We start from the raw sequence: 16381 nt of genomic DNA, 5'->3' as shown, positions 1-16381 counted from the left end.
TTTAGTCGGTGAACAGATCTGTGTGCTTTCCCTCAGTATTATTGTAAATGCCTGTAAGGATTGATTTTGACATATAGCTAGGTTAGATTAGCCTTCACCAGTGTTCCAATAATCTAGAAAGAAGGAAGGTTGTGGTCTAAGAAGGAACTAGAGTAAATACTTAGAACTATAGATAGCTGAGTCACTCCCATACACAGGAATTTACAATGGCCTAGGAAGAAGGTGGACTATACAATAGACTAGAATTGGAACTATGGCAAGGACATGAAGCCCTTGCCCCTGGCTTCTAAGATTAAGCTGACCTTAGGTGGGGCTGCTTTTGATTCCAGTTGGTTCCAGTTAGCTTTTAGTATGCATTCTTCTGTTATGTTGTAAAAGTAATTTTGCATCAGATAACTTCAATGTACCTTGGATGGCCTTAATGTATCACTTAACTTCTCTGTTTTCTGTAATATGTAAGACTGATGCTCACTTTGACAAATTACATTCAGATACAGCACACTGCCTTGTGTCCATGTCTGTTTGTCACCCTTTTCTCACCAACTCCCTGCCCACCTGTAACAGGAACCCTTATTTCTCCTGTGGATTGAGGGGGGCCAACTGAGGCTGGCCCACGGCAATATGCCTACAGGATTGTTGTGGCAAAGGGCTCCTCTAATGTGGATACATTCAAGGATATCTCCTAAATGTAATATCCTGCCATATTATGAGGCAGTAGCCCAGATGATTATACTTGGAAGGAAACAGGTGCTAATTTATTTTGGCAAAGAGCCAGATATCATTGTTCAGCCTTATAGCATAGATCACAATACTTGGCTAAAGCAGTACAGTACGGATGGGTTGCTTGCTCAAATAGAATTTATAGGAATTATAGATAATCATTATCCTCAAGATAGGTTAATAAAATTTTTAAATGCACATAAGATGATATTTCCTAATATGACATCTTTACAGCCTTTGTATAATGCTCTTTTGATTTTTACTGATGGCTCCTCTAAAGGACGAGCTGGATATCTTATGAATAATCAACAGGTAGTCATAGAGAACTGACAGTGGCACTGAATGTTTTTCAGGCTGTGAATAATGCCTTTAATATTTTTACTGATAATTTACATGTTGCACAGTCAATTTCTTTGCTGGAAACTTGTGGTACATTTAATTTTAATATGCCGGCAGGATCTCTGTTTTCACAATTGCAAAACATCATTCTTGCTCAAAAAAAAAATCCGTTTTATATTGGTCATATACAAGCTCATTCTGGTCTTCCTGGACCTTTAGCTGCAGGCAATGATGCATTGATAGAGTTCTAATAGGAGAAGTCTTAGTTTCAGATCCTATTGCATTGGCTAGACGTGATCATGAGTCAGACTCTGATCACAAACCTTCCCACAGAGCAGGGCAGGACCACGAGCTTGGAAAGCTTGGCATTTATATACAGCATAGTTAGAGATGCTTTGAATGCTTAAGGTGATGGGGGGAGGTGGGTGAGACAAGTCATAATTCAAACTCTATGCCACTTGGTAGGGAGGAATTACGCAGTTGAGAGGGGGAATTCTTCTGACCTAAGGATGATCTTCATGCAGCTATCAGGAACTAGTTTTATGACCGGCCATAACTGTCTGTGACACTGATCACCTCCCTTCTATGATTTAAACATAGGACTCTAATCTCCTTTTTCCAAGGACAGGCACCAGCTGCACCTGGGAAGTGTGCAGCCAGTTATCAGGGAGAGTGCAAGCCTCAGAGACACAGAGGTGAGGGAGGCTGCCATCCATCTCGCTCAAGCTGACACCTGTGGCTCTTTGAGTTCTCTGGAAGAGCGGCCAAGGATGGGGAGGAAGCCTCCAGTTTGCTGCAGGGGTGGAACAGGGGTTGGGAAAGCACAACTTCTTTGGGAAAGTGCAGAGGCAAACTGCCTGCACACCCCACAGTGCTTGCTATGGGAGAGAGCCTAGGGTGGGGGAAGGGGAAGTGCAGAAGCAAGCCGCCTGTACACTTCATCAGCTCTCACGGCAGGCATGGCTTATATTTTCCTAATGGCCAAAGATACTGACCAGCATTTCAGGCACTTTTGTTAGTTGTGTATCTATTTTTAAAAAATATTTTGTTTTATTTTATAGATTTGAATGTTTTACTTACATGTATGCACCATATGCATGGCTGGTGCCCAAGGAGAAGGGTTATCAGACACCTTGGAATAGGACTTACAGATGGCTGTGAACCACCATGTGATGCTGGTAATTGAACTCTTGTCCTTTGCAAAAGCAACAAGTTCACTTTTTTTCTTTTCTTTTCTTTTCTTTTCTTTTCTTTTCTTTTCTTTTCTTTTCTTTTCTTTTCTTTTTATTGATTCTTTGTGAATTTCACATCATACACCCCAATCCCACTCACCTCCCCATTCTTTCTATTTCACCCTCTGCCTTTGCAATCTCTCCTCCAAAGAAAAAAGAAAGAACAAACTTGTTCTACAGTGTATCCACACATTTGATTATGTTCACTGCAATGAGTCATTGGTCTGGCTCAAGGCCTCTGGCCTCTATTATGCCATCAAAACTGGATCCTCACTAGAACTACTTTCATGCTGTTCTTGCTCTGTGTCATGGAGATCCTGTAGCTTTGGATCTGCAAGATCAGCCTCTTCATACACTCCAGAAGTTCATAGATGCAATAGATGTTGGGGTGGGCCAACTTAGCCCTGGGTCTGGCCATGGGTAGGAGCTGAGTTGGTCAGCCTGTCAGCTCTCTTGCATCCTCACCATGAGGCTGAGTTCTCCAGCAGTGCCTTGGCTAGGTCACCCAGTGTCCCAGCCAGCAAGGACCATCCCTCCTGCTCTCCTACCTTTGGGGCCAGATCACCTGTGTCCCTGCCACCAGAGCCATCTCTACTATGCTGCCCACGTGAGGCACAGGGCTAGTTCTCCCCACTGGTAGGACCAGCTCCCCCACTCTCATGACCTCAGGGCCAGCTCTCCTGCCTACTGGAGGGGATGAGAGGAGAGGGGAAGAGGTTATTTCTCCTTTGCTCATGCCACTGCAGACAAGGGATGGACCAGCTCTCCCATGCTCATACCCTCAGGGCTGGCTCGTCCCACGATCAGGGCCAACTGTACTGTGCTGCCCTAGGCAAGGAGCAAGACTTTTTCCCCAGAATGCTGCAACCAGTTAGGGGAAGGGTCAGTTCTTCACAACCCTTGGGTCTCAGGTTTCAGCCCAAACCAGGGGCATCTATATGGCCTTTGGTATGAGCCACAAATATCAACATGGACCCCTGCTGCTGCATGGCCATGGATGCAGATATGGCCCTCAGCAACAGCACAGGCTGGAACTTCACCATGGCCTCAGGTGGCATCACAAGCTCCTCACATCAGGCTATTCCTCTCCACCCTCACATCTCAACATCCATCTCTCTTCACAGTGCTCAAAGTATTGCATTACTCTTTCTTACCCATCTCTCCACCCCATATTTGCACATCAGAGTGCCTCACACTATGGGTAATCCACATGGCAGGCAGGCATGGCCTCTGGGTGTCTTCAAATATTTGTCTAACCCATAGATTGCAAAGGAAATAAAATCCCTAGCCAAAATTAAACACAGCACAGAAAAACTGTAATTCAACATAGAGTCATCCACTCTCAAGGTTGAACCTCCACCACAGCCAACTAGAGAAATGAGCAGATAGGCCAGTGATGGGAAGCAAACATAATATGACATCTTTGTCAGCTGCGGTCTCCACTCTGCAGGTCCTGCTCTTCCTTCTGGGCCAGGACACAGCTCTAGGAGTCACAACAACTCACAGTGGTCAGTTTTCTCAAAGAAAGAAGGCACTGACTCCATTAATAGACTGTGTGATTCACCATTTCCTAAGGAGCAAGGACAGTAAACATCTTCATGTCTCCAGCTCCCCCTCAGTTCATAGTACACAAACTGCTTAGCTTTTCTTCATATTCCATCTCTCGACCGCCTACTTACTCCTTTGCCACACCAGGCTCTGCAAGTCTACAGTGCTGTCCTGGAGCTTCACAGTATACCCGGGCTCTCCCTCAACAAGTGTTCTTAACCTTTTAGCACCCCTGTACTGTATGTCTTCTTTGGAGAACTGTCTTTCAAGTCCTTTGCCCATTCTCTCCTTCTCCTTCTCCCTCTCCCTCTTTCCCTCCCTTCCACTCCTTCCCTCTTACTCTGTTTCTCTCTTTCTCCTTTGTGTTCATATGTATGTGTATGAGTGTGGTATATGTATGAGAATGTGGCATATGTGTATGCTGTCTGTGAGTGTGTGTGTACACAGATGTACTACATATGTGCTAGCATGTAGAAGCCAGAAGATACTGTGTGTCCTATTCAGCCACACCTCTGCTTATTCCCTTGAGACATCATCTTTCATTGACCCTGGAAGTAGGCTGGTGGCCAGAAAACACTGCAATTCTCTTGTCTCTTCCCCAGGGTCTGGGGTTACAGCCATACCTGTTTTTTTACAAGACTGTTGGGATCTGAGCCTATACCTAATGTGCCTATACCAGTCTCTGTCACCCATTGAACTTGTCAGTCCATTTCCAGCGTTATCTTCGTGTTACTGAGGTGTTTTGGTTGGTTGGTTAGTTTTTCAAGGCAGGGTTATTCTGTGTAGCTCTGATTATCCTGGAACTTGCTCTGTAGACTAAGCTAGCTTTGAACTCAGAGATTCTCCTGCTTTTGCCTCCTGAGTGCTAAGATTAAAGGCATGTGTGAGTTCTCTGTGTGTTTGAATATTAGGCCCCTCTAGGATATAAGATTTGCAAATATTTTTTCCATTCTCAAGATTGATTATTCATATTCTTGATAATGTCTGGATGTAAAATTTTTTATTTTATTTAAAAGAACAATTAATTCTTTGAGAATTTTGGACAATAGGTTTGGGTCTTATTTACCCCTTCCCCAAACTCCCAGGTCCACCATCCTTTCCTGCCAACCCAACATTATGTCATTCTTTTTTCTCTGTGTGTAAACCCACCAAGTCCAGTTTGTGATACCCACATATTCTTGGAGGCATTGCTTTCTTCTCAAACTTGGTTGATTTACCAGGAGCTACATTCTTACAGAAAACCGACTCTCCCTATCCTGGCAGCTATTAATTGTCCCTAGCTTCTTGGCTTGAGGTGGGACTTCATTGATTCTCTCTGCATTCTGGGATTTGGTCTGGCTTCATCTTACACAGGTCTTGTGCCTACCATCAAAGTGCTGTGAACTCATCTGTACAGCTGCTCTGCTGTGTCCAGAAGACACAGCTTCCTCACAGTTGCCTCTGACCTCTGGCTCTTACATTCCTTTCACTCCCTCTTCTGAATGATCCCCGAGCCTTGGGAGGAGAGGTTGCTGTATATATATATTCGGATGACTATACCTCAGTTTCTTATATTGTCAATATTGACCAGTTGTGAACCTCTGTGTTAATCACCATCTATTGTATCAATCTATGGTTATAAGAATATATCATTAAGAGTTGGTTTAATATTATGTCCACTTAGCATGATGATGATGATGATGATGACAATGACGACGACGATGACAATGTGATGACTAAAGTGATGACTGCTTTTCTCCTCAGTAGGACAGTACGCTTCCAGCATTGTGAAAGCTAAGGAGCGGTGACAAAGCTCCCTCGTCAGTACCAGATTGATTTCCCCATGTTCTGTAACTCAGTATGTAGTATCTAAAGTGGTTTTTAAAGAAAAGAAAAATGAATGGAAAAGGAGAAGCTGTATTATACTTTTCACATGAATTTATGTTTAGTGCCTGTTTAAATTTATTTGTTTACTTTTTATGTATGTTGGCACACATCCCACAGCGTGCATGTGGACATCAGAGGACAACTTTTAGGACAGTCAGTTCTTTCCCTCTACCATGTGGGTCTCAGAGATCAAAATTCAGGTTTTCAGGCTTGGTGGCAAGTACATTTATCTGTTGAGCCATCCTTCTCCCAGAGCCCTTCCCACCCCTCAAGGGCTTACTGCAGAATCCAGGCTAGCCTCGAACTTTCTCTGTATGTAAGGCCTATCTGAACTCATGATCCCTTTGCTTTGGTCTCATGAGTACTAGGATTAGGCATGGCCACTGTGTGTGTGCATGTGTGTGTGTGTGTGTGTATGTGTGTGTGCGCTCGTGTTTGTTGAAATTCATCTTGGCAAGGTGACTCAGCAGTGTGTGTGTGTGTGTGTATGTGTGTGTGTGTATGTGTGTGTGTGTGTGTGTGTGTGTGTGCACTCATGTTTATTGAAATTCATCTTGGCAAGGTGACTCAGCAGGTAAAAGTGATTGCCATGTAAGCCTGACCACCTAGGTTCAATCCTTGGAACCCACATAAAAGTTTACAGAGAGAAACAATTACTAAGTGGTCTTCTAACTTCTGCATGTGCTATATCCCATAATCATACACACACAAAACAATAATCATTTTTAAAGGCAACCAAAAACCACCCTGTCCTGCATGTTTCTGGAGGACGTGGGGCCTCATCCAGGCTCGCCAGTGTATGACCTTCATTTGTTTCATGTCTTTCTGCCCACGTATGAGAAAGTGCCACACCATGAAACCGCAGCATCTTGTCCTCTAGCTTCAGTCCTGCCCCTTTCTAGATTTGGGTTTAAGCAGGTTTGATGTCTCTCTTGCCCAGTTTCCCCATCTGTCAGAATGAAGTGTCTCATGGGTAAACTCCAGAGGCAGGAGGATTTTGTTGCCGTTTCCCTGCAATATTTCCAGTACTTAGTAAGAATCTATTTGTAGTATTTGCTCCATAAACATTATTGTTACCACACCCATGATTGCCAGTGGCTTACTGAGAATACATTTTCCTACAACTGTCTGTTATAACATTCTCTTTAAAATATGCTACATTTTATTGTTTGTTTGTTTGTGGGTGGGTGCACACATAGCATGGCTTACCTGTAAAGGTCAGAGAACAACTTGTGGGAGGAGTCATTCTTCCCTCCACCTCATTGGTCCCACACATCAAACTCAGGTTGCCAGGTGTGGCTTCAGGCACCTTTAGCCACTGAACCATCTCACTGGCCCCTTCCTGTAACATTCTTGTTTCAAGCAACCTAAACAAATTCAGACCCATTATCAGAGAAGGATTTATTTACACAGAGAATGAGTATCACGTGCAGATGCCCTGGTAAGGCTGGAAACACAAGTCTGTCTCCTTCATTCCTAAGAGGCTGTCAGTCCAAATCACTCCCTTCCTTGTTCCTGGGTACTTTCTCAGTCTAATTCTTTTCTTCATGAACCTCCAGGCTCAGCAGAAACCCTGCTGGCTTCTCCAAGTCTTTGCTGACCATCAATGTGACATTTTCCTCAGAATCCTTAAAGTGCCCAGTGACTTTCATTCTGATTTTTAGGATCATAATATCTTTCTCTCCTGTCTGGATTGTGTTCCTTGAGGTCAAAGCCCATGTTTATAACTTTGCAGGTCATGTATTCATTTCTATAGACAAAAAACTTGAGCCAGGCAGTGGTGGTGCATGCCTTTAATCCCTTTGGAGGAAGGTGGATCTCTGAGTTCAAGGCCAACCTGGTCTACAAAACAAGTTCCAGGATAGCCTGACTTGAAAAGACAAAACTAGTAAATAAAAAAACTCAAGAAATTTCTCCAGAGAAAAATACCCATTTACTCTTGAAATAGTCAAAATACTAAGCTTAACACACAAAGTCAGAACCTGAAGCCACCTGTCACTACACCCCCATCCTGCATTCCACTTTTGTTGGTTTCCTGCTGCTCTCAGAAGCTTCTACCAACACGTACATGGGCTCCATGTTTTTTCTCAGTTCTGTTTGTCTGTTGTGACTGTCAGCCTCTGGCCCTATTGTCAAGTACAGACAGCTTTAGCCCTCATTAGTTCCTGGCTCCTGAGATCTGGCTTCTCTCTAGGGATAGGATGTGCCTAGAGGTGTGGCTAGGCAACTGCTCCATGCACTTACATCATAGGGAGGCCCTGGGGCTTAAGGCTGTGTGGATGGTGTGCAGTGGGGCCTCTGAGATGTTTTTAGCACTGTCTGCTTGTAGCTTTCCTCTCTGGCTTGTGAGCCCTCACCAATCACAGTTACTTATCTTGCACAGACCTTTGCACTGGCTTCTGACTCCTCACCTGCACCATCTTCACCCAGGAAGAAATCCCTGTCTCTCTTCCATTCACTCCACAAACAATGAAACGTCACAAGACATTTCATTCCACAACTAAAGGTGATATTTATAAAGCTACCAGCAGAACTGTTGACACAGTTTGAACCAGCATGATTTTGAGAATGAGTCAAGATGAATAAGCACAGATCTGGCAGGCGCAGTCTAATCCTCACCATACCTGTCAAGAACATGGCATGGTTGTCTGGTTCCATGGCCAAGTTTACCAAAGTCTAACCAGATAACACAGGAATTAGAATGAGGTCATAGAGCACTTGAGCATATATGCAAGGTCACTTCCGTACCCTAGAGAAATCGATGTAAAGTGTGCAGTAGGTGTGTGTGCCTATAATCTTAGCACTGGACTATCTGAGGCAGGAAAATAGCAGAGACCAGCTGGGCTACATAGCAAGTCTAAATCAAGTATGGACAACTTAATGAGAATCTGTCTTTAAAAACAAAAACAAACAAATGAACAAAGAACTAACTGAAAATGCAGAAATTAAAAAACAAACAAATAAATAAGCAAACAAATAAATAAGTAAAGTTCCCTGAAGACATCTTTGAAAGGGCTTTAATAATGTCAGACTAATTAGTTAAGTGGACTAATCCATATCCCCTCCTCTCAAATTTGATCAATTTCATAATCTATAATCCCTTCATCCACCTAAGCTTATGGACTCATTGTAGCAACTAAGGAGTTGCTTTGGAGTTTGAAAGTCTGTCATCCATTTGTTTGTTTGATTGTTGTTGTTGTTGTTTGTTTGTTTGTTGTTTTTAGCTTTCTTTTTCTGGTGCCAGGTGAGATTGCTACACACATGCAACTTTAGATTCTCTCCCAGCAAGCAAAAAACCAAGAAGTAATAGGCTAATATTCTCAAGGCCATCTGATGCCATCTGCAACAGGTATTTTCTCAGGAAGGGCCCCCTGCACCAAGCAGATCTAACTCTCTTGGAGGATGGGCAGATTTAAAAACTACTTTTAGAACACTTGTGTTGTCAGTTATTCAAAATTATTGGGCCTTTTAACAAAATAAGTCATGTCTAATGGTGCATGCCTATAATCCTAGCACTCAGGGGGAAGATTGCCAGAAACTCATGCCAGCCTGGCCTACCCAGTGAGTACCCTTTTAAAGAAAAGAAAAGAAAGAAAGAGGGAAGGAAGAAAAAGGAAGAAAGAGAGAGTGAGAAGAGAAAGGAAAACAGACAAAATAATAGAAGGAGGGTTTGGTAGCCAGCTTCCTGTTACTATAACAAAACACCTCAGGTGATCAGTTATAAAGCAGAGAGGTTTGTTTTGGCTCAGAGGTTTTTGTTCCAGGCCAATTGGCCTTGTTGTTCTGGGTTTGTGTTGAGGCAGCACACCATGGTAGCACATGGCAAATTATTTCATCTCATGGGTAAAGTATAAAAGAGACAGAAGAAGATAGAGCTGGAGCCTTCATAGCCCTTCAAGGACACACCCATAGTGTCCTAACTTTCTCCCACCAGAACCTCCTCCTAACAGTTCTGCAACATCCTGTAATACCAAGGCTGAGTACCAACCCTGAAACATACAGGCATTTGGAAGACATTTGAAAACCACAGCAAAGATGCCTTGTGGCTTGCAACAAATGAAGCTCCTCACTAGGCGGCTACACTGTTAGTTAAAATGAAAGTGAGGAGAATAAGGTCCACGTATGCACCCCACCTGTGCACCCCACCTATGCACCTTTGCCAGCAGATAATAGCTGCACAGCCTGGTCTCTGGTTCTATAAAACAGCAGCTTTCTGTTATTTTAGAACTTTGAGTGAAAGATTAGCCTGAGGCAGGTGATATCCTGCAATATCTAGGGCATCAAGACTGGGCAGACCTCTGTAGGACCTGGTAAGGGAGCCTCTGGAAGCCCACGGCACAGTACTGTGTTGGGAATCTTAGCCACAAGGCCAGGTATTTAAGGGCTATTGGGCTCCCACTACTAGGAGGGTCATGTTCTGAAACTAGTCTACACAGCTTAACTTCCTACTCTCCTACCAGTGCTAGTCCCAAAACCCACTGTTTTAACCCAGAGCTAACTAGGAGGTTTAGAGTCTCCTCAGGAATATTGGCTTCTGGTTGCTTTTCTTTTTATAATGTTATTAGTGTATATTAATTGTACAAAGTAAGGAGCTTCCTTGTGACATTTCCACACATTAGTATGGAATAGTGAGCATGCCCATGCTATCACCCTTTATTATCTGCCTCTGCCTTTCCTTTCTTCCCTCTCTATTTCCCCCCGAAATGTCTTATGATTGAGTTTACATATAGCACAAGTTTTGGTATTATGCTATTTTATAATAGAAAGCCATTGGCAACAGGAAACACTAATGCAAGCAGTATGACACCCTGCCTCAGAGAGGAACACAGAGTCCTCCAATCTGTACCTATCATTAGGTGACTGCACAATAAATTTGCTGCTTCAGCTGGGTGCTTCCTCTGAAGCTGACAGGACAGATGATGACAGGCCTGGAGGACCCTACAGATCTGCCCAAGGCCTGTGTGGAGCACAGCTTCCCACAGCAGTGAGAGGCACAGGATCTGTGCCACAGAGAACTCAGAGCCACCAGGTGGAGGGTTTGATGTTTGCTCCTTTCCAAAGCTGATTCATGCCAGCAGAACAAGACAGAGTAGCTTCTTGTGAGGTGGGCATTGTCAGGAGGAAGAGAGCCCATAGGAGCAGAGACAAGACACTACAGCTGAACATCTCTGCTTCCAGATCCTTCCCCTTGGTGAGTGAGGCCACTCCCTTCCATCTACCCACAGCAGACTAAAACCACACATGCCAACCACACATGCCAGCTCAGCCAGTCACGAGCAGAGCTACTCAGCTAACTGTCCCGAGCCAAATGGTTGTGGGTTTGAGCTGCTAAGTTTTTCCATGGCTTATTACACGTGCAAAACTAAGAGATCTTACCTTGAATGTGGATAGCCGAAGGTGCTGTAACCATCTTAAGGCTACTGCATGGTCTCTTGCATCCCTACGGATAGTTGTGGGTATAAACTACTGTGAATGCTCATGTTGCACAGCCTTGAAAGGAGCCATTGCATCTGTAATCATAAGTATAAGAATTGTTAAGTGGAACAGAGCAAACTCACAAAGCATTGAATCTAGTAAGAACCTATGTTTGTCAAATGTGAAGTTCCATGCACCTGTATATATATATATATGGGTAGATGGTCCAGAAGCATACGAGAAGGTACTCATACTCAGTAGAGGACAATGGTGGAGTGGCAGAGATGCTGAGAGAAATGGGCATGTGGGAGCATGGAAATGGGGGACTAAAAGAAGGGGTACAGTTTAAGTACCCCCAATACACACAACCTTGCTTATGCAAACAGGTATAATGTATTTATACCTAAAGCTTTCCTGAAATATGTTTCTATCTCCTCAGGAGAACTTAATGTAACACCAAGCCCTAAACGTTGTCCTTGTCCTCCCCACACCCACCTTCCGCTACAAATGAGCAGATGTAATAAAAATATTTACGTTTATATCTACAGATCAATGCTGCTCGCAGTCGTGCCCAGGGAAGCTTCATTTTGCACTAGGTTCCAGTCAGTGCAGAGTCCTAACTGATCCGAGTGCTGAGAATAAATGAGATGCATATATCAACTTGCACAAGGCTTGAGAGCCACACAAGAGATGCCGTGTAAGAGAAGGAGGGTAGGAGGCAAGTGCTGGCAACGCTGGCCGCCACTGCATGCATGCGCTCCCAGCAGCCCTGCTTACCTGCACAAAGTTAGGCTAATCAGTAATTCCAGCCTGCACAAGGCAGGGGCTCTGGCACAGCCCCAGCTGAGGAAGTAGGTTAACCCCATGCTCATGCACACAATACAACAGAATTCAGTTGCGTACCTTTTTTTTTTTTTTTCCAAAAGAAGGGCATGAAGGCAAAAGGGACACATGTTGAAGGGGGATGCATGGGAATGAGTGAGATGGAGAATTTGGGGGTTATGATCAAGATACAGTATTTATTATCTATAAGTATCAAATAATTTAAATAATACAACTAGACCCAGGAGAACAGCTTTATTCAGTGTTAAATGTATTAGAGAACAAACAGTCGATATAAAATTTGAACAATTCTTAAAAGTTTAGAGACTGAGATCCTATCACCTGTGATGGCCATTGCGCCTGGGTTTCCGCGGGTCCCAGCAGAAAGGGGAAGCCTTTTCCCACATCTCCGTGGGAAACTCTTGACAGCGGCTGGATTTTGGGAGTGCTTGCTGACAGGTTCTGCAAGCTTAGTAAGAAGCCAGAGTCATGACAATGAGGAATCAGACGGACAGGAGCTTCTTATTTCCTGCTAAAAAGATTAGCTCCAACCACGTGACAAAGTTAGCACTCGTCTAATGAAGTAAGAACTGCAGTACTTAACCCTGGACGCCTGGGACACTGACTCTGGAATAGCTGACACCATCTGGTCCATCCCCCTTGTTCTGCTTATGCTCCCAGGGGGACCTCTTCCAGCACCTGCTGTTTGCACCTGCTCCTGGGAGGCCTCAGGACATTTCCTTTCTCAGTGGGTCTCAAGTATCTGTGCTGGGAAGATTTTTTTTCTGCCCCTGCAGTGACATATCAAGGATCAGGTCCTCTAGCCTGTGACTTCAGCACAGTTCATGGCACCAGCAGTGTTAGATGGGGGACTTGGGGTTCAGCTTGTGTAGTCTCAGGAAAGTTGCTTCATCTCCCTGGGATTTTTTTTTTATGTTTTTTTAATTGTATATTTTCCTTATTTACATTTCAAATGTTTTCCCCTTTCCAGGTCTCACCTTCGGAAACTCCCAATCCCATCCACCCTCCTCCTGCCTTTGTGACGGTGCTTCCCCACCCACTCACCCACACCCGTCTCCCCGCCCTGGCATCCCCTACAATGGGGCATCAAGCACCCTCAGGCTCAAGGACCTCTCCTCTCACTGATGTTCAACAAGGCCATTTTCTGCCATATATTCAGCCAGAGCCATGGGTCCCTTCATGTGTACCCTTTGGTTGGTGGTCCAGTCCCCATGAAGCTCAGCAGGGTATGGCCGGTTGACACTGTTGCTCCCTCCATGGGGCTGAAAACCCCCTCAGCTCCTTCAGTCCCTTTTCCAACTCCTCCATCGGACACCCTGCACTCAGACCAATGGTTGGCCACAAATATCTGCCTCTGTATTTGTCAGGCTCCAACAGAGCCTCTCAGGAGACAGCCATATTAGGCTTCCCTCAGCAAGCATCCACAATAGCATCTGAGTTTGGCAACTGTATATGGGATGGGACCCCAGGTGGGACAGTCTCTGGATGGCCTTTCCTTCAGTCTCTGCTCCACATTTTGTCTCCATATTTCCTCCTGTGAGAATTTTGTTCTCCCTTCTAGGAAGCACTGCAGTATCTACACTTTGGTCTTCCTTCTTCATGGGCTTCATATGGTCTGTGAATTGTATCTTGGGTATTCCAAACTTTTGGACTAATATCCACTTATCAGTGAGTGCATACCATGTGTGTTCTTTTGTGACTGAGTTACCTCACTCAGGATGATATTTTCAAGTTCCATCCATTTGCCTTTGAATTTCATGAAGTAATTGTTTTTAATAGCTGAATAGTATTCTATTGTGTAAATGTACCACATTTTCTGTATCCATTCCTCTGCTGAGGGATATCTGGGTTGTTTCCAGCTTCTGGCTATTAGAAATAAGGCTACTATGAACATAGTGGAGCATGTGTCCTTATTACATGTTGGAGCATCTTCTGGGTATATATGCCCAGGGGAGGTATTGCTGGATCCTCCAGTAGTACTATGTCCAATTTTCTGAGGAACCACCAGCCTGATTTCCAGAGTGACTGTATCAGCTTGCAATCCCACCAGCAATGGAGGAGTGTTCCTCTTTCTCCACATCCTTGCCAGCATCTGCTGTCACCTGAGTTTTTAACCATTCTGACTGGTGTGAGATGGAATCTGAGTTGTTTTGATTTTCATTTCCCTGATGACTAAGGATGTTGAACATTTCTTTAGGTGCTTCTCGGCCATTTGAGTTTCCTCAGTTGAGCATTCCCTGTTTAGCTCTGTTCCCCAATTTTTAATAGGGTTATTTGGTTCTCTGGAGTCTAACTTCTTGAGTTCTTTGGATTGGTAAAGATCTTTTCCCAATCTGTTGGTTGCCATTTTGTCCTATTGACAGTGTCCTTTGCCTTACAGAAGCTTTGCAATTTTATGAGGTCCCATTTGTTGATTCTTTATCTTAGAGCATAAGCCAATGGTATTCTGTTCAGGAATTTTTCCCCTGTGTCCACATGTTCTAGGTTCTTCCCCACTTTCTCTTCTATTAAATTCAGTGTATCTGATTTTATATGGAGGTCCTTGATCCACTTGGACTTGAGTCTTGCTGGGTTTTTAAGTCTATTAATTCAGAGTGGATAGAGGACAGCACCCCTCAGAGAGTACCATGACCATGAATCACCTGAAGAGCTTGTGGGCTTGCAGAACTTCAAGCCCCACCTCAGGCCCTGCAGTAGCCTTTGCTTCTGTGGACATGAGCTACTGGCCTCTGCAGCTGTTCTTGTCCTCAGCCACACATCCTAACCTTCTGAAAGAATGTAAGCATGACTGCTGGGAGCCCCCACCTATAGGTTCTGATGCTATTGGTCTCTGCAATAGTGGTTTGGGGGAGCACCTGGGCTTAAAGGAGTATGAGACAAGAAGACTGGAGACTCAGAGAGGAGCTCTCATGGAGGATTGAGGGGTTTAATAAATATCCAACCCTTCTCTCCTTTCACAATCTTTCCTGCCAGTGCTTCAGGTTGGCTTGATCCAGCTGGACTTCAGGGTAAAGGGGGCTCGGTTGATGCAGGTCTTCTGCAAGATCAGTAAATGATTCTTAACCACTGAACTAGCTCTTCAGCCCTCAAGAACAACATTTTTGTTTTGTTTTGTTTTGTTTTTCGAGACAGGGTTTCTCTGTATAACCCTGGCTGTCCTGGAGCCAGGCATGGTAGTACACACCTTTAATCCCAGCACTTGGGAGGCAGAGGCAGGCGGATTTCTGAGTTCTAGGCCAGCCTGGTCTACAAAGAAGAACATTTTATTTGTTTGTTTTCGAGACAGGTTTCACTCTGTAGCCCTGGTTGGCCTCACTATGTAGATCAGGCTGGACTTAAACTCACAGAGACCTCTCTCTGACTACTTAGTGCTGGGATTGAAGGTGTGCAGCACCATGATTGCCCAGCTCAAACAACAGTAAGCTCACCTGTCCTTTGTTTTTCAGCCACAATGAGTATTTTTTTTTTAAAGATTTTATTTATTTATTATATGTAAGTACACTGTAGCTGTCCTCAGATACTCCAGAAGAGGGCATTAGCTTTCCTTAAGGATGGTTGTGAGCCACCATGTGGTTGCTGGGATTTGAACTCAGGACCTTCGGAAGAGCAGTCGGCACTCTTAACCACTGAGCCATCTCACCAACCCCACAATGACTATTATGATTCCATAAGAACATTGAACTTCAGAAAGTTCTAGAAGGTGTATTGGTTTTAAGACATGCATATTAAGAATGGTGGTCTCAATATCTGCCAGAGAAAAATTAAAAAGTATATATATATTTTTTTTTTTTTTGGCTTTTTCAAGACAGGGTTTCTCTGTAATAGCCCTGGCTGTCCTGGAACTCACTTCTGAAGACCAGGCTGGCCTTGAACTCAGAAATCCGCCTGCCTCTGCCTCCCGAGTGCTGGGATTAAAGGTGTGCGCCACCACACCCGGCAAAAAAGTATATTCTTAATAAGTTGCTGATTCTCCAACACTCAGGAGGCAGAGGCAGGTGGATCTCTGTGAGTCTGAGTCCAGCCTGATCTGCAAAGCTAGTTCCAGGACAGCCAGGACTATGCTGAGAAACCTTCAAAAAACCAAAACAAAACAAAAGTTCCTGGTGTATATAATCCCACATCTTGTGTTTATGGGAGTTCGGTAAGTATGGCTAAGTATGCCCTGCTGTGGGCCAGGGCAAGAAGTTGGGGTTGCTGCCGCCTAAAGAGAAGCAGCAAAGATCAGCCAAAAACATAACAAGAATGAAAGTTTATTGTCATCGAAATAATGCAAATTCCCTGTGTTCCATAACCTTTGACCAAAGAGAGTGAATTTAATTTTAATGCTTGGCTTCATAAGTCACAGTTCCTAGCTGGCTTGAAAATAGGAGTAACTTTGGGCTAGACCCTTCAACTCTGTGTGATGGTCACTGTGAGAT

General features: G+C 44.2%; 1 long non-coding RNA gene across 1 annotated transcript; it reads right to left on the bottom strand.

The window, feature by feature from the left end:
* Positions 1 to 6945: 6945 nt before the first annotated feature.
* LOC115029862 lies at positions 6946 to 11734 on the bottom strand. The gene is made up of 3 exons (XR_003835420.1): positions 11655 to 11734; positions 11082 to 11215; positions 6946 to 7072 (listed from the first exon to the last, which is right to left on the bottom strand). It is a non-coding gene; the product is annotated as an uncharacterized LOC115029862 (long non-coding RNA).
* Between the last annotated feature and the right edge of the window lie 4647 nt (positions 11735 to 16381).

The sequence above is a fragment of the Mus caroli genome, chromosome 18, assembly GCF_900094665.2.
Source record: "Mus caroli chromosome 18, CAROLI_EIJ_v1.1, whole genome shotgun sequence".
In the NCBI taxonomy this organism is placed as follows: Eukaryota; Metazoa; Chordata; class Mammalia; order Rodentia; family Muridae; genus Mus; species Mus caroli.
Note: the sequence above shows the minus strand (reverse complement) of the source record. Positions and strands in the feature narration are given on the sequence as shown.